The sequence below is a fragment of the Bos javanicus genome, chromosome 8 (genome assembly GCF_032452875.1).
Source record: "Bos javanicus breed banteng chromosome 8, ARS-OSU_banteng_1.0, whole genome shotgun sequence".
In the NCBI taxonomy this organism is placed as follows: Eukaryota; Metazoa; Chordata; class Mammalia; order Artiodactyla; family Bovidae; genus Bos; species Bos javanicus.
The window spans coordinates 12224307-12247195 of NC_083875.1; the positions used below are offsets into that span (position 1 = coordinate 12224307).

Sequence of the window (22889 nt, forward strand, 5' to 3'; positions counted from 1 at the left end):
CTTCCCAACCCAGGGATTGAACCCAGGTCTCCCGCATGGCAGGCAGATTCTTTTACCATCTGAGCCATCAGGGAAACCCACCACTCCCTAGGTGAGTATAGTAGATGCTGAGGATGTAATGAGATAAATCAGGGAATGTTGAGCCTTCCTTCAAAGAACCTTAGATATCACTAACATTCCCCCAATGAGGAAATAGAGGCCCTAAAAAGAAGGTGATAGCCTGGGGGTCACAGGATTGTAAGTGGCAGAACGAGGAAGAAAATATATCTGATTTTCCTTCCAATTAAAAGTACATTTCCTTGGCAGGGGGTGGAAAAAAAACTTAAAATCCTCCATAAATAGAGTTTAAAAAGTACTACTTAGACATATTACAGTCTTCTGGCACTTTCATGAGTTAGCTTTATAATCATTCACTGAACCTTCTATGATTCAAAATTCCAGAGAACTGACTGACAGCTAAACTTTGGGAAAACAACTTGTGGTTAAGTTTTTAACCATCTGGATGTTCTGGATGACTAGTTTATTCCAAGAGAGGCAGACGAGTAAGGGCAAATCAATCCTATAGATGTAAATATCAGACTCACATACTATTGTGTAAGTAAATAAATAAAAAAAAGAAAGATATAAAGTTAAGGTATACAGATAGTTAACAGGCACATGAGAAGATGTTCAACAGGGCTTCTCATCAGAAAAACGCAACCCAAGACCACAACGTCAGTGGCTTTGCAAATCAAAACCAGTCTCACACTGATAAAAGTGGATATCATGAAAAGAAGACATACAGATGGCTAACAAACACATGAAAAGATGCGCAACATCACTCATTATCAGAGAAATGCAAATCAAAACCACAATGATGTATCATCTCACGCCGGTCAGAAAGGCTGCTATCCAAAAGTCTACAAGCAATAAATGCTGGAGAGGGTGTGGAGAAAAGGGAACCCTCTTACAGTGTTGGTGGGAATGCAAACTAGTACAGCCACTGTGGAGAACAGTGTGGAAATTCCTTAAAAAACTGGAAATAGAACTGCCTTATGACCCAGCAATCCCACTGCTGGGCATACACACTGAGGAAACCAGAATTGAAAGAGACACGTGTACCCCAGTGTTCATCGCAGCACTGTTTATAATAGTCAGGGCGTGGAAGCAACCTAGACATCCATCAGCAGACGAATGGATGAGAAAGCGGTGGTACATACACACAATGGAGTATTACTCAGCCATTAAAAAGAACACATTTGAGTCAGTTCTAATGAGGTGGATGAAACTGGAGCCTATTATACAGAGTGAAGTAAGCCAGAAAGAAAAATACCAATATAGTATACTAAAGCATACATATGGAATTTAGAAAGATGGTAATGACAACCCTGTATGCGAGACAGCAAGAGACACAGATGTAAAGAACAGTCTTTTGGACTCTGTGGGAGAGGGAGGGTGGGATGATTTGAGAGAATAGCATTGAAACATGTATATTACCATATGTGAAACAGATCGCCAGTCCAGGTCCGGTACATGAGACAGGGTGCTCAGGGCTGGTGCACTGGGATGACCCTGAGGGATGGGATAGGGAGGGAGGTGGGAGTGGGGTTCAGGATGGGGGACACATGTACACCCGTGGCTGATTCATGTCAATGTATGGCAAAAACCACCACAATATTGTAAAGTAATTAGCCTCCAATTAAAATAAATAAATTAAAATTAAAAAAATACATATAGCATTAAAAAAAAGACACAATCTCATAATCTTTCAAGACAGGTGAATTAATAATATAACTATTTTTCATGAGAAAAAAGAAAAAAGACCACAAATAACAAGTGGTGGCCAGGATGTGGGGAAAAGGGAACCGTCACATGCTGTTGGTAGGAATGTCGATGGATACAGCCACTGTGGAAAACAGTATGGAGGCTCTCAAAAAAAACAAAAACCAGAACTACAATACGATCCAGCAACTCCACTGCTGGGTATATACCCAAAGGAAACGCAAACACTATTTGAAAAGATACATGCACCCCAACGTTCAAAGCAGCACTCTTTACAATAACTAAGATTTGGGAGCAACCTAAGTATCCGTCAACAGATGAATGGATAAAGAAAGAAGATGTGAGACATATATACACACATATATAATATATATGTGTAATGGAATACTACTCAACATGAAAAAGAATGAAATTTTGCCATTTGTGCAAACTAGACTTGATGGAAATAAGTCAGACAAATACTATATATTATCACTTACACATGGAATCGAAAGAATAAAACAAACGAACGTAACAAAACAGAAATAGCACAAAACAGACACAGAGATCAGCAGGGAGGAACAGAGGGCTCAGAAATAAACTCACACGCTGATGGTCAGTTAAGGAGGCAAGAATATACAATGCAGAAAAGACACTCTCTTCAGCAAGTGGTTCTGGGAAAAGTGGACGGCTACGTGGAAAAGAGTAACATTAGGACATTTTCTAATACTATACACAAAATAAACTCAAAGTAGATTAGAAGCCTAAACGTAAGACCAGAAACCATAAAACTCCTTGAAGAAAACATTGGTGGAACACTCTCTGACTTAAGCCACAGCAATACATTTTTGGACCTGCTCCTAAAGCAAAGGAAACAAAAACAAAAATAAAAATAAATCACAGGATGTAATTAAATATATAGCTTTTGCACAGCAAAGGAAACCACTGGCAAAATGAAGACAACCTATGGAATGATAGAAAATATTTGCAAATAATATGACCAATAAAGGGTTAGTTAAAATTCAAAATACATAAACAGCTCATATAATTCAATACCAAAAAAAACCCAAAAAAAACCCACCCAAACAACTCAATTAAAAAATAAGACCTAGAATAACCTATGTGAAATCTTAAAAATTAAACAAATTAGTGAATATTTAAAAAAAACCAAACTCACAGACATAAACAAGCCAGTGGTTAACAGTGGGGAAGAGAGACGCTGAGGAGAGCGAGACGGGGGAGAGGACTTTGAGGAATAAACTACTACGTATAAGATACGCTACAAAGTGGGGAAGAGAGATGGTGAGGAGAGCGAGACGGGGGAGAGGACTTTGAGGTATAAACTGCTATGTATAAGATACGCTACAAAGATGTACTGTACAGCACAGGGACTATAGTCAGCATTTTATAATAACCATAAGGGGAGTATAACCTTTAGAAATTGTGAATCACTATGTTATACACCTGAAACTTAGAAAAAGATCAGAAAAATATTGGTACAGTAAAATAAAATTTTAAAAACAGATATTCATTGTGGAAAGATTAGAATATGCAAGTGAACAAAAAGAAGAAAATAAGTCATCTGTAACACCATGGTGTGGAGTTTCATTTACCATGAATTTTAAATGTATTTGGATTTAAAAAAAAGTGGATTAGACCTCACATTGTTTTGTAAACTGCTTTCCCCCTACTCATCAGTAGACCACAAACATCTTCATGGGGCCATCACGTGATTTTTTTTTATATGGTATTTTATATCACTTTTAACTACACCATAAAAATCTCTCCTTCAGACATATAATAATTTATTTAAATTTCTTATTGTTAAAATATGTAGGTGGTGTCCAAGCATTAACATTCAAACATTGCTTGCAATCTTTGTATACACTTCTTTAGATAGGTCCTTAATCCAGTTCCTCAAAATAAACCCTGAGCTTTCAGTTCCTAGAAGTAGGACATCTGGGTGGAAGGATCCGATAGCTCCATTTGGATGCACATCACCAGGCCGCCAGGGAAAGGCTGTACCAATTTTATGACCCTTCTCTGAAGCAGAGAGTAAAAACAGAAGTGCCTAAACCAGGGAACATAATTTGTCTTTATTTTTTCCAAATTGAGAGATTAAAAAGTTAATCTTAGGCATTTGTCTAATGGCTAGTAAAGGTGAGTACTTTTCCATCCTTCTGTTAGACATCTGAATTTCTTCTGTTAGCTCCCTGTCTGCCAGAAAGGTCAAACTGAGTGATGCTGAGATGGCTTCTGGTGACCAAATGTTCTCATATCCGAAGGGATGTCGCTGAGTTATTCCTGTGGATGAGACTCAGCTCTGTAATTCGGGAGAGGCAAGGACTGCCCTTGGCCTCTACCTGATCTTGAGACCTGCAGTCTACAAGATTCCCCTTTACAAGAAGGGAGCCCTGACAATCTGATGCACAACTTGACCCCATGCTCATGTGCACTGTGAACCTTGCTGTTTAGAGCCGCGCAAGTGACCAATTCCTGACATCATGGGCAAAATCTTTACTGGGATCAGTGAACTCTCTACCTGTAACCCAGACCATTTCCAAGCCCAGGCAGCAGTCTTGCTAATGGCTTTTGTGAGGGAGACTGAGTAGCTTATAACTGTCGCTCTTGCTAGAAGACTGTTATTGTAGTTGTTTAGGTGCTAAGTCATGTCTCTCTATGACCCCACGGACTGCAGCACACCTTCACTATCCTTCACTTCCCTGTAAAGGACTGTCTCCCAGAGTCTGCTCAAACTCATGTCCATTGAGTCAGTGATGCCATCCAACTATCTCATCCTCTGTTGCCCTCATCTACTGCCCTCAGTCTTTTCTAGCAGCAGGGTCTTTCCCAGTGAGTCAGCTCTTCACATCATGTGGCCAAAGTATTGGAGCTTCAGCTTTAGCATCAGTCCTTTCAAGGAATACTCAGGGTCAATTTCCTTTAGGATTGACTGGTTGGATCTCCTTGCAGTCCAAGGGACTCTCAAGAGTCCTCTCCAGTACCAAAGTTAGAAAGCATCAGTTCTTTAGTGCTCAGCCTTCTTTACAGTCATCCAACTCTCACATTCATACGTGATTACTGGAAAAACCATAGCTTTGACTAGACGGACCTTTGACGGCAAATTGATGTCTCTGTTGTTTTTTTAAAGATTTATGTATTTGGCTGTGGTGGGCCTTTGCTGCTGCACACAGGCTTTCTAGTTGCTGAGAGCAGGGGCTACTCTTCAGTTGCAGTGCTTGGGCCTCTCACTGCGGTGGCCTCTCCTGCTGCAGAGCACAGGCTCTTGGGTGTGCAGCTACAGTAGTTGTGGCGTACGGGCTCTAGAATGCTGGCATGTGAGATCTTCCCGGACTAGGGATTGAACCCATGTCCCCTGCATCGCAAGGTGGATTCTCAACCACTGGACCACCAGGGAAGCCTTGTCTCTGCTTTAGGTTTACGCTGTCTAGGTTTGTCATTGCTTTTAAGGAGCGTCTTTTAATTTCATTGCTTGCAGTCATCATCTGCAGTGATTTTGAAGCTCAAGAAAATAAAGTCTGTCACTGTTTCCACTGTTTCCCCAACTTTTTGACATGAAGTGACAGGACTGGATGCCATGACCTTAGTTTTTTCTATGTTGAGTTTTAAGGCAGTATTTTCACTCTCTTTTTTCACCCTCATCAAGAGGTTCTTTAGTTCCTCGTCACTTTCTGCCATAAAGGTGGTGTTATCTGCATATCTGAGGTTATTGATATTTCTCCCAGTAATCTTGATTCCAGCTTGAGCTTCATCCAGCCTGGAATTTCTCAAATATACTCTGCAAAGAAGTTAAATAAGTAGGGTGAAAATATACAGCCTTGACGTACTCCTTTCCCTTTTTTTTTTTTTCCTTTCCCAATTTGAACCAGTTCATTGTTCCATGTCCCATTCTAACTGTTGCTTCCTGACTTGCATACAGGTTTTGCAGGAAACAGGTAATGTGGTCTGGTATTCCCACCTCTTTAAGAATTTTCCACAGTTTGTTGTGATCCACACAGTCAAAGGCTTTAGCATTGTCAATGAAGCAGATGTTTTTCTGGAATTCCCTTGCTTTTTCTATGATCCAATGGATGTTGGCAATTTGATCTCTGGTTTCTCTGCCTTTTCTAAATTCAGTTGTACAAACTAAGTTCTTGGTTCACATACTACTTAAGTCTTGGAGGATTTAAGCATTACCTGCTAGCACGTGAAATGAGTGCAACTGTGCGGTAGTTTGAACATTCTTTGGCATTCTTTGCCCTTTTTCGGGATTGGAATGAAAACTGACCTTTTCCAGTCCTGTGGCCACTGCTGAGTTTTCCAAATTTGCTGGCATATTGAATGCAGCACTTTCACAGCCTCATCTTTCAGGATTTGAAGTAGCTCAACTGGAATTTCATCACTTCCACTAGCTTTATTTGTAGTGATGCTTCCTAAGGCCCACTTGACTTCACATTCCAGGATGTCTGGCTCTAGGTGAGTGATCTCACCATTGTGGTTATCTGCGTCATTAAGACTTGTTTTGTACAATTCTTCTGTGTATTCTTGATACCTCTTCATCTCTTCTGCTTCTGTTGGGTCCATACCGTTTCTGCCCTTTATTGAAGGACAGAAGACTGCCTGGCACCACACACCAGCTGATAGTGATGGTATCTGTTTGGCACAGTCAGCTTTGTAGAGATGTTTGCAATAGGTGAATGATTTTAGCTAAATGCCAATGATTGGATAAAGTAAGATTCACCTTTTCAGGTCTCTTTCCAGGCTTTGGAGTATATAATTGTAATTACATTTAGCTGCTTCTGCTGTCAGAGTTGAATCCTCTTAGCTTATTTTGTAATAGAGAGAGAAGCATGGATGTGAACAAATCCTATGACCAACCACAGGATTCCCAGGCACCAGCAGGAAGGAGCAGAGGAAAACTGTAACCCAGGCAGCAGAACTCCTGTCAGTAGTGGGGTGGGGTGTCTCTTGTGCCATCCAAACACTTCATTTAGGAAGAGAAGGGAAGTTGGGGACAGACAGGTATACACTGTGTATTTAAAATGGATAACCAACAAGGACCTACTATACAGCACAGGGAACTCTGCTCAATGTTATGTGGCAGTCTGGATGGGAGGGGAGTTGCGGGGAGAATGGATACATGTATATGTATGGTTGAGTCCCTTTGCTGTTCACCCGAAGCTACCACAACACTGTTAATAGGCTGTACCCCAGTACAAAATTAAAAATTAAAAAAAAAAAAAAAAACTATAGGTGGGGAGAAAGGGTTGGGGGTGGGGTGGAGACTGTGCATATAAGTTCCCTGGAAAGTTGGTATAGTTTGAAAGGCTTTCAGGTGATTCACTGAGAACCTCTGTGCTATGGTCTAAAGTACAGACAACACGCCCTCTGAATTATTTATTGAGCACATCCAAGACACACAGAGTGGATTTTTAAAATCTGTGCAAACATCAGAAAAAGGTTTATTCTGTAGTTCATATGGTTTATTCACCTTGCTTCTCATACTTTCCTAAATATACCCTTCCTGATTTTTCCTAGCTTCCAATCCAAAGTAACATAACATCACTGCATCTCTTAGAGTTTACTTCAGTTCACTCTCAAGATTAGCTGTGCTTCATTTTCTTCTGTTTAAAGAGAAATTAATTGGTCCCGCTCCCAAACTGACTGCTGTGTATCTAAACATCATGCTACTTATAAACAGCTTTTTGTCAAAAGTGAGATTCCAAGGATGTCTATGTAAATATAAACAAGATTGAGGTCAGAAGCATTCAGGCCAGCAAACCACCATGGCTAGTCGACTTGGTTCTTTTACAAACGAGAGAGCTAGAAATGTTAGTTTTTTTTGCTTTATTTGATGCAGATGCATCTGGGAAGCTGGAAGAGCTAAACATCTCTGAATATTCCCAGCATGTGTGTGTTAGTCACTCAGTTGTGTCCGACTCTTAGCGACCCCGTGAACAGTAGCCAGCTAGGCTCCTCTGTCCATGGAATTCTCTAGGCAAGACTACTGGAGTGGATTGCCATTCCCTTCTCCATGGGATCTTCTTAACCCAAGGACTGAACCCAGGTCTCCTGTATTGCAGGCAGATTCTTCACTGTCTGAGCCACCAAGGAAGCCCAATTTTCAGAGACCAAATCATTTCTTTGATCTTCCTAGCTGTTCATAAAAGTACTGGGGGAAAAAAACACAAAAAATAATACAAAAATCTCTTAAATGTGATACTTGCAACCAAAAGAATTTTAAAGGAGAAGTCATAAGTGCAATTATCTATTTTGGGAGAGAATGGAAAAAAAAAAAGGTAGTGCTGTTGTATGAAAAATGGGGCAAGAAAGGATGGTCATGTCCTAGGTCTCGAGTGGCCAAGTGAGGGCCCTTGGCGTTATGCAGGAAAGAATTCAAGGTGAGCCACAGTAAAGTAAAAATGGGTTTATTTAGAGAGACACAGTGTGGGCAGTCTCAAAAGGTGAGAGGTGGCCCTAGGGCATGGGGTCCTCTTGGAAAGTTAGACCAGACCCCGGGTGTAGGGGTGGTTAGTTTCTATGGGCTGGGGAATTTCACTGGATACTGGATGAGGAGGAGGAATATTCTATCTTGGTGAGGGGGTGGGGATTTCCAGGAATTGGGGCAATTCCCGCTTTTTGACTTTTTATGGTTGGCCCTATAACTCTCATGGCACCTGTGAGACATTTAGCCTATGCTAATGTATTACAGGGCTTCCCTGGTGGCTCAGATGGTGAAGAATCTGCCTGCAATGCAGGAGACCTGCATTCAATTGCTGGGTCAGGAAGACTCCTGGCGAAGGGAATGGCAACCCACTCCGGTATTCTTACTGGCAAATTCCATGGACAGAGGAGCCTGGCGGGCTGCAGTCCATGGGATCTCAAAGAGTCAGACACGTAGCATTAACATGTTACAGTGAGCGTACAATGAGGCTCCAGGTCTGTGGGAAATAGAATCTCCTGCCATCTTGAACCTAGTGGTTTCTACCCAGCTCTGTCATATCCTCAGGATGTTATTCTTTCAGAGGTTGCACCCTGTCCTCTTCCCTCCTGTCTCAGTGCAGAAGGAGGATCTTGGAGAAGGAATGGCTTTATAACAATATTAGCAAATCCATCAGCACATTTTTCTTGGGCACTAATTAATGCAAGGTGCACTTTACAAAAATTAATGAGACTCTGCCTTCAGAAAGCTTTGCAGTCACACAATAACTTGTCACTCTGGGTTACAATTCTAGCTTATCACAAATTAACTTATCACAACTTAACTTATTATAATTTTAACTAACTCTTTTGTCTCATCCTGGACCACTGGCCAGAGTGCTCCAAATATATTCCTAGTTTTTTAAAGAGCTGTAACAGTTTTTGAAGGATTTAGTTTCATTCAATGGAGAAGAAAATGGCAACCCACTCCAGTACTCTTGCCTGGAGAATCCCAGGGACAGAGGAGCCTGGGGGGCTGCCGTCTATGGGGTCGCACAGAGTCGGACATGACTGATGCAACTTAGCAGCAGCAGCAGTTTCATTTGAAATAAGCCACAGAACCTTTCTGGGCCTCAGTTTCCCAGTCTGTAACACAGGGTTACTTGATGATCTAAAAAGTCCCTTCTGAGTGAAAAAAATGCTATAATTCATTCATCTATTTGTTCAATATATCTTTACATTAACCATGTAATATGTTTTAGGCACTCAGGAACAAAATTGACAAAGCTCCCTCATGGTGCTTCATTTCAGTAGGGGGAGACTAAACAAATAAATACAGAAACAGAACGTCAGACTGTGACCAGTTCCATGGATAAAGCAGGACACGGCAGTAGGGCATGTTCTGTGAAGCGTTATCAGGAGATCAAAGAAGACCTCACTGACATGGAGCCACTTGAGAAAAACTGTGGAGGAAGTGAGGGGAATCTGGAGGAGGGGTCAGATCACGTGCGAAGGCCCTGACGTGGGGTCTGAGGGAAGGCAGAAGTGGGTGAGCGAGGGCAGAAAAGGAGAAGACTGAGGTGGGGTGTAGCAGAGCCTGTCACTGTAGGAACTCGGACTAAGGGACAACCACAAAGTGCGCTCCTAACTTTACACGTGGTTTAAGCTCTACATTTCCAACACCAGAATTTAGGTTTGGTAAGATGTTAACTCATAATATGAAAACATCTGATTGTCATTTAAGAAGTAGCTACTTCCTGAAATCTAACCTTTCCGTTCTCCAAACTTCATTAAGTCACATTGGAAGTTTTCAGGATGTATCATAGAAGTGATCATGACTCACTCAGCAGATGTGCACAGCCACAGCCAAAGGCAGTGGTCAGAATCTGTGTGGACCAGCACCCTGTGACCACGGCACTGTCTGATCAAGCCCCCCTAGCCTCTTTGAGGCTCAGTGCCCAAGAGGGCACAACATCATATGCAATTCCCAACACAGAAAGCTTGCCTGACACATCTTTTAAGCTCATTTTAAATTAACTACAGTAGCACAAACATAGTTATTTTTATTTTCTGGTATCACTATGAGCTAATATAGATAGGTTCACAAGAAAGTCTTGGTGAACTTCACATTTATTATTCTGGAGATGCACTGAGAAAGGCAAGTCACTGTTGGGTCATGGAACATTTGTCCAGAGAATACAGAAAGAAGCAGGGCAGAGAGGGTCTTCCTTGGTGGTCCAATGGCTGACTCTGTGCCCCCAGTGCAGGGGGCTCCAGTTCGATCCCTGGTCAGGGGACTAGATTACAGGTTGCAACTAAGACCTGGTTCAGCCAAATAAATAAATAAATAACTTTTCAAAAAGGAAGCAGCAGCAGCAGCAAGGGCAGGACCCACCAGAACCAGGCATCCTAACTAGCCCACTCTGGACCTCATCCTCTTCTCTTTGAGGCCAGTCCTCTTTAAGGCTGCCCTTCTTAAACTGCGGTTCCCTCCCCTGCAGCAACCCACCATCACCAGTACGGTTTCCAAAACGAGACCTGCAGAGACCCCAGCCAAGCCCTGATGTATCTGAGTCCGAAGGGCAAGGGAAGCGACGTGAGTCCCTCGAGCTCCCACCTCATTTAGTAGTTCCTTGGTAATGAACTTCCCTAACTCAAATTTTAGAAATTAGAAAGAGTGTCACCACAGAAGGTGGTGGCAAGTGTCAGGCTGCCAGAGGTCACTCTGGGCAGCATTTCTCTCCATGAATTCACCGAGGTTCTGAGGTGATCTGCCCCCACCCACTTCAGCACTGCTGGGATCCAACAGTGATGACTCATGCTGGTCAAGTTCGCAGAAGTTTGAGCTATAAACCCACATTTCTTGGTTTTCCAGAAGAAAGGCAGCTGCAGGGAGGACCTGATGCTACTGTTTTCTTTCCCCACAGTCAGGTGGTTAGGAGCGGGAAAGCAGCTGCCAGATAGCAGGCGTGCTGAAAGGGAACTCAAAGTCAAGTGCATCCGCCCTTAAACCCAGCTCTTGAGCAATAATGCTCTAATCCCATCTCAGTGGCCCACAGGGCCACGTAGCATCCACATGCAATGGCCACTTCACTGAGTCAAAGATGGGACAAGTATTAGAGCAGCATTTGACGACGATGCACCTGGTTTCTGAGCTGCTGGTTTGTCCAAGATAAGGCACTATTGCAGATTCAGTTTTACATTCGACCCTGAAAGACACTGATTTGACATTGATGGGATAAAGACATAAGCGCTCCCCCCGCTTCCTTGCCATCTTCAGTTACACACAGACTGGTCAGGAGGTTATGACACGATCAAGCAGTCCATCCTGCAGCAGTGGTGGATGCAGGCCGATAAAGGGAATTCTACGGGGGATTCCCTGGCGGTTCAGTGGTTAGGGCTCCACACTTCCACTATAGTGGGCATGGGTTCAATCCTTGGTCAGGGAACTAAGATCCCACATGTCTCACGATGCTGCCAAAAACAAACAGACAAAAGAAGCATCTAAGGAGAGCACCTGATCCAGTATGGGACGGGGTCAGGAAGGCCTCTGGGGACAGGTGACACCATGCAGGAGACTTGGAGAACTACACTGAGGGAGGGAGTCAGGGAAAAAATGTTCTGGGCAGAGAAGACAGCACATGTGAAGGTATGGAAGTGAGACCCTATGGATGTCACAGAGCTGTTCCACAAGTCTGAAGGAAATGTTCATGATGGCGGGGCTCAGAGGAGAGGGGAGGGGTGGGGCCCGTATCACGAGGGACCTCAAAGAAAGGCACAGAAAAACTTGAAGGCAGGCACGTTAAAAGGGTCTTAGCTGAAATCTTCAAGACCTGATTGGATATTATACATTACTCTGGTAGAGGTGGCTTCCCAGGTGGCACTCATGATAAAGAACCCACCTTCCAATGCAGGAGACATAAAGAGATGCGGGTTGGATCCCTGGGTAGGGGAAATCCCCTGGAGGAGGGTATGGCAACCCACTCCAGTATTCTCGCCTGGAAAACCCCATGGACAGAGGAGCCCGGTGGGCTACAGTCCATAGGTTGCAGAGTAGGACACGACTGAAGCGACTTAGCATGCACACACGCTGGGTGAGGTAGGAGCTGACTTGGGGGAAGGATGCTAGATTGGCGTCAGGGAGGCAGGTTATGGTGCTGTTGCAGTCATCAAGTCAGAAGTGGAGGGCAGGGCAACAGATCCCAGGGACAGCTAAGAAAGGAGAACGGGCTGAGGGTGGGGGAGGAAGAGAGAGATCTAGCATGGCTCCGTGTGCCCCATCTGGGCAAACTGGCAGAGCTAATGACCGTGATACACCTGGGTACTGGTTTCAGACGGTGAGTTTGCCTTGAAGAGGAACGGCAGGCAGCAGCATAATGGGCCTGGAGCTCAGGAGGTCTGGGATAAGAGAAGTGTGGACAGGCACCCTGCTCTGAGTGCTACATCACTCTATAGCACTGCAGCCAGCTGACGTAAGCCAAGCCCCGGTGGAGTGCCCGACACTTTATCCACAGCGTCTAATATAGTCCCTCAACAACTGTGACGGAGGGATCACCACCCAACTGTACAGATGAGAAGACTGAGGATCACAGACGATAAGTATTGATAACTTGTCAACACCCCATGGCTGGAAGGTGGCAAGTTTGTGTTTTGTTTTAGTTGCTCAGTTGTGTCTGACTCTGCAACCCCAGAGTCTATAGCCTGCCAGGTGCCTCTGTCCATGGGATTTTCCAGGCAAGAATACTGGAGTGGGTTGCCCTTCCCTTCTCCAGAGGATCTTCCCAACCCAGGGATCAAACTCGTGTCCCCTGCATTGGCAGGCAGGCTCTTTACCACTGAGCCACCAATGGCCAACTCCCTTGCCCTACGCATTTCCAAACAAGCAGAGAATCTTATAGTTATTCCTCATCCAAAAACCTACATTACCAAATAGATTAAAAAAGTTAAATCTCACTTTAAAACAATCTTCCAACTCTAAAGTACATATGTGAGGACTAGATAATTTGGATATTTTGAGGTAGTCGTGTCTGACTTTGTGACCCATGGACTGTAGCCCACCAGGCTCCTCTGTCCATGGGATTCTCCAAGCAAGAATACTGGAGTGGGTTGCCATTCCCTTCTCCAGGGCATCTTCCTGACTCAAGTATCAAACCATGGTCTCTTGCATTGCAGGCAGATTCCTTACCATCTGAGCTACAAGGGAAGCCAATAGAGTAGTGAGGACTAGATAGTTTTCCTCTAATTGCCCCTAAAATACTCTTGATTTCAGTATAAATTTGTATAGATGTACATTTCAGTATAGATGATTACATACAGTAATCATACCTATAGATTAAATTACATATAGTATATGCAATTTCAGTATACATGGGTTCTGAAGTATGGGTTGATGTCAAAAATCCATTATCAAGCATCACCAGCCTTAAAATGTAACTGATTCCTTATCTGAGCAGATAAGGTTTTATGAAACATAACAATTCTTATTGTTTTGGCTCTGCCACAAGGCTTGTGAGATCTTAATTCCCTGACCGGGGATAGGATCCGTGCTTCTTGCAGTGGAAGCTCAGAGTCCTAACCACTGGACTGCTGGGGAAGTCCCAGCATAACATAGCAAGTGCTGGTCTTGATGCCACCACTATTACAGAACTGTCCTGAGTATGTCCGTGTAGTTATCACATGTAACCAACTGTCCACAATGATTCGTTCACATCTCTTCACAACCCAAAGTTCAAACCTGGTAAGTCTGCAGGAGAACTCTTTCTTAGGCCGACACGCCTCCTTCATGAGCCAAGCCACAATGTGTACTTTGCTTTGTAAGTCTACAGTCGTGACCATGAAAGGATGATGAGGTTCAAGAATAATGAAATGCTCCATCCGTGTCAGTTTGAGCAACAGCCCAGGCAATTCACACAGTTCAAAGTTGGGTTTCCCCAAAGTTTTGAAGTCACAAAAACAGAATGAGAGAGAACCCCACTAGCACTCATACAGAGCAGCCTTGCCAATTCATCAGAAAGCAGATCAACTTGTGCAACAAAGACTAAAGCCAAACCCAAGGCATTTGGAAAGTGATTGGTTCAGAGAGTGTGCTATCACTTTGGTAGTTTTATGCATCAGGGTATACACACTGACTTCAAGAATCTGGTCTGGCTCCCAAATCCATGTCATGTTTAGATAGTTTCCTGGCTTTGCACGTTCCCCATAGCCAATCCCAGAGAAGGGGACGACAGAGGATGAGATGGTTGGATGGCATCACTGACTCAATGGACTTGAGTTTGAGCAAGCTCTGGGAGACAGCGAAGGACAGGGAAGCCAGGCATGCCGTAGTTCATGGGGTCAAAAAGAGTCAGACACGACTTAGCAACTAAACATCCTGACTTCCACAACCTGGTCTGGCTCCCCAGTACATGTCCTGTTTAGAGAGTTTGTCTTTGCATGTTCCCAATATTCAATCCCAAAGCCTTTGGTTTCTAATCTACTCTTAAAATCAGACTCTGCCACTTTCTGTCATAGACAAGATTAACTCTAGCTGTCTAAACCTCAGTTTACTTTTTGCAGATTTAAGGTAACATTACCTGACTGCACTGCTCTGCCCAGCTCACAAGGGCCACTGTGATTATTAAGGGAGGAACTAGATGAAAAGATGATGAATACTGGAAATGACTCTACACCCAGGAGCTACCAGTATTCATGACATTGATTGATATCAACTTACTTCATGGGGCGTGTGGACCCTACATGTAGTCTATTTCTTTTACTGAAGATTTAAGCCTACATCTTACAACACGATAGATATTCTAAAAGAGAGTCACTCTTTCCTTTTGAGGAAAAAAAGCACTCCAGAATCAGAGAGGTCTTCCAGATACATGTGAAAAAATGACAACAGATCAGAAAGATAATTTCCTCAAAAAAAGCTGGCTTTTTTATGTCGGCTCAAATTGGAGATTCTTTTTGTTGCAGTTCTTTTAAAAATTATGCGGATAAATAATTTTATGTGCATAAAATTATTATGTGGATAAAACATAAAAATGTAGATAAAACGTTTGTGGTCCTAGACAATATGGGAAAAATTTCCCTAGAAATGATGCATTTCTCTTGTAATCAAAAATGTTCTCCAGTGAACTTGAGTTAAAGTAATTTAGCATTTATTTCTTGAGCATCTTCTTTGCACAAAGCATTGCTTCCCTGGTAGCTCAGTTGGTAAAGAATCCACCTGCAATGCAGGAGACCCCGGTTCTATTTCTGGGTCAGGAAGATCCCCCGGAGAAGGGATAGGCTACCCACTCCAGTATTCTTGCCTGGAGAATCCCCATAGACAAAGGAGCCTGGCAGGCTACAGTCCACGGGGTCACAAACAGTCAGACACGACCGAGCAACTAAGCAACTAAGCACAAGCAGCATAGGAGAAAGGGAGAAAGGAAAACCTTGCTTTACTTGAATATGACAAAGATGATGATCTGACTAAGGAGACTGAAATAAGCTTGCCGTTTGCAAAGGGTCATAAGAGAGGCCAGAGGAAAGAGACAGCTATGACTAGGGGAGTTGAGAAAGCCTTAAGAGAGCAGAACTGGGAGACAGGAAGAAGAAAGGCCAAGAGGCAAGCAAATGCAGAGGCAGAGAAGTGGGACCACATAGCAAGTGTGTGAAGTCCACTCCAGGGGTTCAGTCATGCTGACTGCAGGGCACAAGACTTTAAGATTTTGCTACAGCAGTCAGTACCTGCTTGATACTAAAAAGACACAACAAAAATACTCCTTTCATTAGTTTATACAGTTGAACATAAAGATGCTAACTCTTAGAAGAGGGGAAAAGAGTGAGTTCCAGGAAAAGTCTAGGTGAAATAAGATTGGCCAAGTGCTAATGTTCATAACTGTTGAAGCTGGGGATTTATACTCTCCATTTCTTTGTATGTCTGAAGTTTTAGCCATTAAAAATGGCTAAAAAAAATTAATGAAGGCCAGTGAGTCTGGGAAGATGGTCAGCTGATGGCTTCTCGGGTGATGGTGCAAATCCAGTAAGAACTTTCTAACCTCTGGGTCACTTGGAAGGAGCGGGCAGGGCTGAGATTGGAGCTGATCTTACAGGGGGAAGTAGACACCGCACAATGTGACTGAGGGCTGTTTTTATTTCCCCCTGAGTCGCTTTCCACACACTTCTTTCTCCACTTCCCACTGGGAGGAAGGGAGTAGCAAGGGTCTGCTACTAGCCAGGTTGCATGGTCCATCTAAGAAAAACGAAGGCAATTATGTTGTCCTCCTTATATAAGTAACTGTAGGGGTTATTTCTGGTCATATCATGTTTAATACTTGTTTAGTGGTTGCTAGCAACTATTAATCGGAGAAGGCAATGGCATCCCACTCCAGTGTTCTTGCCTGGAGAATCCCAGGGACTGGGGAGCCTGGTGGGCTGCCGTCTATGGGGTTGCACAGAGTTGGACATGACTGAAGCGACTTAGCAGCAGCAGCAGCAGCAACTATTAATCGGAGAAGGCAATGGCAACCCACTCCAGTGTTCTTGCCTGGAGAATCCCAGGGACTGGGGAGCCTGGTTGGCTGCCGTCTATGGGGTTGCACAGAGTTGGACATGACTGAAGCGACTTAAGCAGCAGCAGCAGCAGCAGCACCAACTATTAATAAGCAAAGTGAAGATAAATAAAAATCTACTGTACTCCACCACCAAGAGAAAGCCACTTGGCATGTGGGCATATCCTTTGCCCCAGTTGGTACATGGGCACATCAGAACGTACACGAACATGCTTTCTCTTCTCATAACTGTAGGATCAAGGAGAAACACTCTTGGGTATTACATTTTTCAGTTTTAAAACTGTACTTCATGACATTTCATGAAATAGCATTTTACAACAGCAGTTTAAGGGGGGTATGATGATCCACTGAAGAACAGTCTGATCTGGTGGCTTCTAACCTTACATCAAACTATACTGTTCAAGAATGTTTTGATCTCAGAGGGCTCTCTCTTAGTATCATTTTGACTTTATATATACTAGTATCACAGATACTAGTTTGGAAATGTGATGTAATAAAGTAATTTGTTTTCTTGGGAGAGAGGGAGTAGTGGTAACATTCTTATCAGAGAAATAATCCTATCTTCCTTGAAAAAGTGTATGTTGTTGGGATTTCAGTTTTTGTTTTCAGGTTGTAAAAGCAATACAGGAATGCTGCTAAACAGGCGGTCATATGGTATCACGAGTAACAAGGAGAAGGTTCCTGCCTTTTTTTCTGACTCCATTGCCCAGAACTGAGTGTTAATGGTTTGGGATGTCTGTCTTCCAAACATTTATAAGGCCATGGTGTGTATATGTGTGTCCAGTTGCTAAGTCGTGTCTGATTCTTTGCAACCCCGTGGACTGTACCCTGCCAGGCTCCTCTGTCCGTGGGATTTTCCAGGCAAGAATACTGGCGTGGGTTGCCATTTCCTTCTTCAGGGGATCTTCCCGACCCAGCGGTCGAACCCCATCTCCTATATTGGCAGGCAGATTCTTTACTGCTGAGCCACAACGGTGCTCTTATAAGGCTATATATGTACCTAATTTCTATCTGGAACTTGTGCTGACAGAGCAAGAAGCCAAGGAAGAAATCCAGTGAGGGGCCCCCACCTACCACACAGCAGCCTGCAGGACACTGGGGTCTGGCAGAGGCTGAGGAAGGGCCACCCACAGGGACAAACACCCCCCCGCCCCCGAAAGTGGAAAGGGAAAGAGCACCAAGACTGGGAAATCATTTTCCAATAAACGCAAGGTTGCACAACCACACACAGAAGCGATCATGGAGGAAAGGGAGGCAACAACATGCCTCCCTGTTCTCTTCAAAATCACTTCTGACCCACTTGGAAGCTCTTGAACAAACTCCTCCACACTTGGCACCGGCTCCCTATGGGCATGTCTCTGAACCCATGGGTCCTGTGTGCCATATCCCCGCTACAATCTGAAGGCATACACAGGCCACCTCTGCAGGCACAGAAATAACCCAAGGCATCTGAGAGCCTTGCCAGTTTTCAGGAGGCATGCAGGGCTCATTATCTTCTACGTGGGGACACAGTACTTGGGTTTCCAGAGTGAGGTCAGCTTGGTTGCAGCTACCAGAGGTTAACCATCCTTCCTTGGGGTGATGCGTGTTCCCATTCAGAGGAAGGATCACAAACAAGAAGCGGGATCAATGACTTGAGCCCCTGACTCATTTCCTACTCCAGTGGTTCTCAACGTGTGGTGCAGGGGACTCTAGGGATTCACAAAGTCAAAACCACTTTCTTAATACCAAGATGCTATTTGATGCTTTTACCCACACACGTTCAGGAGTACACAGTGGAGTTTTCCAGAGGCGATATGACATGTGATACTGCAACAGACAGTGCAGAAGCAAGATATAAGAACCCTAGCTGCTACTTATTAAAACTGATATGAAAAAGATTTGCAAAAATATAATACAATGACATTCTTCTTCTATTTTGAAAGGTATGGTTATTTTTATAAACACATATCAACATATAATGCATGCATGTCTGTGTGCTCAGTCATAGCAGATGCTTTGCTACCCCCATGGACTGGAGCCCATCAGGCTCCTAAGTCCATGGGATTCTCCAGGCAAGGATACTGGAGTGGGTTGCCATTTTCATATCCAGGGGATATTCCCAACCCAGGGATTGAACCCACATCTCTTACGTCTCCTGCACTGGCAGGTGGATTCTTTACCACTATTTTTAAATGAGATACTAAATATATTGAAAATTCTGTTTTAGTTATATATGATAAATATTGAGACACATAACCCACATAAAAGCTCCTTAATATACTAATTTTTAAGAGTGTATAGGGGAGTTTGAGAACTGCTGAGAGGTTGTTTCCGACTCTCTGCCCCCATCCCCGCAACACACACACACACACACACACACACTCACTCACTCACTCTCTCACTCCTCCCTGAGTCTGTGAATCTTTAGGATGGACTCTGTCCCCACTGCTGAGAGACTGTTTCCGACTCTCTGCCCCCATCTCCGCAACACACACAGACACACACATTCACTCCTCCCTGGGTCTGTGAATCTTTAGGATGGATTCTCCCCACCCCTTCCACCGAGGGTCTCTTTCCCCCCTCACTCCATTTCCCCCTTACCACCTGGTGTGGACTCCCCGATCTGTCGGAACCCCAGTAGGAAATGTCCCTACCTCGCCAGCCCCAGATCGACGAGAACTGCCCGGCGAGGCCCGCACACCCTCCTTGGGGGTAGGACTCCCCGGTTCAGTGTGCCGGGACAAGTGGCAGCGTGGATTCTCCTGGCGGCCCCCTCAGCCTCGCCGACTCCCGGGTGAGGCCCGCACGAGCTCGGCGCGGACTCTCCCGGCGGCCGGCACAGCCCGGGCGAAGGAGGCCGAGGAGAGCCATTTCCAGTCCCGCCCCCGTCCTCGGCGCGGCACGGGCTGGGAACAGGGCGGAGGGGTCAGTCCCCAGGAACTAGTCCCGATTCTCCCGGCTGCCTTCCCGCTCCCCCAGATCTCCCCTGGGCGGCCCGGCGCGCTGCAGCCCGGCTCGGGGAGGCGGCTCGGGGTTCCGCCGACCCGGATTCCCCTGCCGGGGCAGGGCGGCCGGCGCTCGGGCCCGGGGACCCGGGTTGGGCCGCGTCGTACTCACCGCGGAGTGCACGGAGAACTCCGACTGGCGCGGGGAACCAGGCTGGGGGCGCTCTCTGCGGCTGAGTCCAGCTGCTGGCGCCGCTCCGCCCCCTGTCGCCGCGGGGCCGCCAGCCGAGGGGCGGGGCCGGGCCGGGGCCTGAGGGAGGGGCGGGGGCGGGGCCGGGCCCGGGGCGGGGCCTGCAGGCGGGGCGGGGCCTGCGGGCGGGGAGACCTCGCTGGGAGGGAGCCGGGTAGCTGGGGGTCAGCGGCCGGAAGGCGCCTCGGGATGGGCTCCTCCCATGCTGGCCCAGGCCGGGGACACGCTCACTCTTGGGCGTGGAGTGTGACTGCCCAGCTCGCAGGGAGGGAGCTGAAGGCGCATGTTAGAGATGCAGCTTTTAAAAATGATTTGACCATCAGTGGAGGCTTCCCTGTCCGACACCCCGGTACGTGGTCACCTCCCCCTCTCCCCTTTGCCCCCAACCCGCCCCCACCTTAGCGCCTGGCAGAGCGAGCCGAGTGACTGCCAGGACTTCAAAGTTTCCATGGTTATGGAGTGCAAAGTTTCAGTGTTTAATTTTTTTTTTTTAATGTCTAACAACACTTCCTAATGCAGGCTGTTCACCTGTCAGAAGTCAGAGAAATGACTGAGTTGACTCAGCAGGCCTTGGTCACTGCACCTAGTTTCTATAGGTTGGTTGGAGTCACGCCTGCTCAGGCAAATTTGACTTATTAGATCTTTCTAGAGAAAAGGTGAGGTTTTTGCCCAACTTATATGAAGAGTTATTGTACTTTTCCATCTTGAGTATATGGATATACGGCTTATAGAAGGAATAAGTAGTGACTATCCCCATAGGGGCCAACCTGTGTAACGTAGCATTTTCAGCTTCCCAGGTGAGGCTAGTGATAAGGAACCTGCCTGCCATTGCAGGAGACATAAGAAAAACAGGTTCATAACCCTGGGTCGGGAAGATCCCCTGGAGAAGGAGGAAATGACAACCCACTCCAGTATTCTTGCCTGGAGAATCCCATGGACAGAGGAGCCTGGTGGGCTACAGTCCATGGGATTGCAAAGAGTCCGACACTGCTGAGCAACTAACACTGCTACTACTATATTCAAGTTTGAAGAAGGACATATTTATTGTGTAGTAAACATTGCTTCCCAGGTGGCTCAGTGGTAAAGAATCCACCTGCCAATGCAGATGGAGGCGTGGGTTGAATGCCTGGGTCAAGAATATCCCCTGGAGGAGGAAATGCCAAACTATTCCGGTATTCTTGGCTGGAGAATCCCTATGGACAAAGCAGCCTGGTGGTCGCAAAGAATTGGACATGACTGAGTAACTGAGCACACACACATAACAAGCATTATATTTTTACTATATGGGAGAAGACTTTCTTCCTACCCACTTTCTAAACTGTTTCCATTCACATCCATTGAACAAACTTCCCTTGAGTGGACTGGGGTCCCCTTAGAGAGTATGTAGGGAAGGCTGAGGGGTAGGGAGAAAAGACATCCAGCTAAATTTTGATTCTTAACCAAGGCAGCCCTTCACAAAGCAAAATTTCTTAATGTTCAATGATAACATACATGTAATAGGAGGACTGGTCATCGTTGACAGGAAATAATTAAATCAGAACTATAAAAGGAATTGAGATTTATTAGTAAACGCTCTGGCCAAAACTGTGAAGGAGACAGTTCTCACATCGCCCTACTCTTGTGCGCTTGGGCCTGTCGCCAGGAACGTGTGGATCGCAAAACCCAGTGACCTCTCTTCTGTTCTTGCCTTGCTGACTGCTCTGTGGTATTTGATACTGGTAATAGGTCTTGCCTTGAAATTTAACCTCCTTTTGGCTTTAGAGGCTTCTCCTCTCATGATTCACCTCTTCTTAATTTGGCCCCTCTTTCTTAGGCTCTTTCAGTACACCCTTTCTCTTCTCACTTTACATGTAACTCCACACACTGATGAAGTCTTCATCATCTATTTTCTCTCTACTCAGACTTCCAGCTGAAGTCTGCTCTGTCTCCATCATTGACCTTAACCTTCTTCAGATCTCCACACTCTTTGACAGCAGCTATTTGTGGAGCATTAGCACTTGAGTCAGAGAAGGCAATGGCACCCTACTCCAGTACTCTTGCCTGGAAAATGCCCTGGACGGAGGAGCCTGGTGGGCTGCAGTCCATGGGGTCACACAGAGTCGGACACGACTGAAGCAACTTAGCAGCAGCAGCAGCAGCAGCAGCACTTGAGTATTCCTAAGGCCCTTGCCATACTTCACATCTAAAGTGGCAGTTCAGTGTCTTCTCTTGCCATCTGTCTGTCCCCTCCCACTCATCCAGTTTCTTCCTCATCCTGAATCCCACATCCTGGATATTTTATCGTATATTGAGAAAGCTAAACATTTACGGGGGTTCAAACCACATCACTATACTCGTACAAAGTTCACCGGATATATATTTCTGTCATGATACAGAAGATTCTGCCAGTGGCCCAGAGGAGTGTGTAGACTTGAAGGGCCTTCAGAGAGGAAGCCATCCAGGTGTGGTCACTGCCCAGGCACTGTGGATCTGCTCCAGGGGCAAGTGGCAGAAGGGCCTTTAGTGAGGTAACAGCCTTACCTGACAGAAGCTTCTGCTACTGTAAAGGGAATCCTAAGGCTTTGTTTGGAGACCTGTTAAGCTGTGAGGAATGCCTCATGGTACTTCACAGTGACTTTAGTTACGTGTGTAAACTGGACCATCCTAAAAACTAGACACCACCTTTGCATCTTGCTTTGTAGTTCATAATGCATTTTCATACATATTATCTAATAGAAAGGAAGTGGTATAAGAGAAAGGCAGTCTACGGATTTCCCTAGTGGTCCCGTGGTTAAGACTGTGTTTCCACCACAGGGAGCAAGGGTTCGAGTCCTCACTGGGAACTAAGATCCTGAATGCTGTGCGGGATTGCCAAAGAGAGAGAAAGGCATGTTCCTGCACTGCACTCTTAGGGAGACTGAGTGTGAGGGTCTCACCACCCTTTGAGTGCTACCAATGGCATTTCCCAGACTGTGTTAGAATCACCAGAGGAAACATTAAAAATACAGCCTCCTGCATCCCCACTTTGTAGAA

At 45.2% G+C, this 22889-nt stretch overlaps 1 protein-coding gene across 3 annotated transcripts in view; it reads right to left on the reverse strand.

Annotated features, from left to right (window-relative positions):
- Positions 1 to 19887, reverse strand: part of ACO1 (aconitase 1) — a 64841-nt gene extending 44954 nt beyond the window's left edge. The window contains exon 1 of one of the 3 annotated variants that reach the window (XM_061425087.1): positions 19800 to 19887. The gene's annotated coding sequence lies outside the window, so the exon portion shown is untranslated. Of the gene's footprint in view, positions 1 to 19336; positions 19422 to 19799 lie in introns of those variants that run through there. The other 2 variants (XM_061425088.1, XM_061425089.1) reach the window with 2 other exon arrangements.
- Between the last annotated feature and the right edge of the window lie 3002 nt (positions 19888 to 22889).